The sequence below is a fragment of the Micropterus dolomieu genome, linkage group LG03 (genome assembly GCF_021292245.1).
Source record: "Micropterus dolomieu isolate WLL.071019.BEF.003 ecotype Adirondacks linkage group LG03, ASM2129224v1, whole genome shotgun sequence".
NCBI classification, from domain to species: domain Eukaryota; kingdom Metazoa; phylum Chordata; class Actinopteri; order Centrarchiformes; family Centrarchidae; genus Micropterus; species Micropterus dolomieu.
Window position 1 is genome coordinate 32,882,509 of NC_060152.1, and position 649 is coordinate 32,883,157.

A 649-nucleotide genomic window follows, 5' to 3' on the forward strand; every position below is an offset into this window, starting at 1 on the left:
AGCGGCTCTGCAGTCTGGTGATGCAACAGCAGATACTTCTATATCTTTTCCCAGAAGGCAGCAGGGTGAACAGGCTGAGGCTGGGTTGGTACTGTTCTTTAGTATCTTTGGGCTCTGCGTAGACACCTCACCTCACTGATGCTCAGGAGATGGGTACCAATGATCTTCTGAGCAGTTTAATCACCCTGCAGATCCCTCCGGTCCTGGGCCGTGCACGCCCCACGCCAGTTTGTGATGTTTCCAGTCAGGATGTTTTCTATTGCTCCTCTGTAAAAGCTGACAAGAATGCGGCACGCGAATTTGACCGTCTTAAGCTTCCTCAAGAAATAAAAGTCGTTTCTTCAGCAGTGTGGAGATGTGAGACGACCATGTCAGGTTCTCTGTGAAGCTCATTTTCAGGAAGCTGAAACTGCATTGGTTGAATCACAAAGCTTTCCAATGGTGTATCATGAGTTTGAACTTAAATATAGCAGTTGTGGGCACATACAGAAACCTGCCGTCATGCCACAAGGGAATGACGGCCTGTTGGAACAGATACTTTGTTCTGAATCAATTTGAAAAAGTCACTTGTGTTCACACAGCGCTATTGTTAAGCAGTTCAAATTGCATACCCTTCTAGGGCTTTCCTTACGCCATTAAATCACTACCT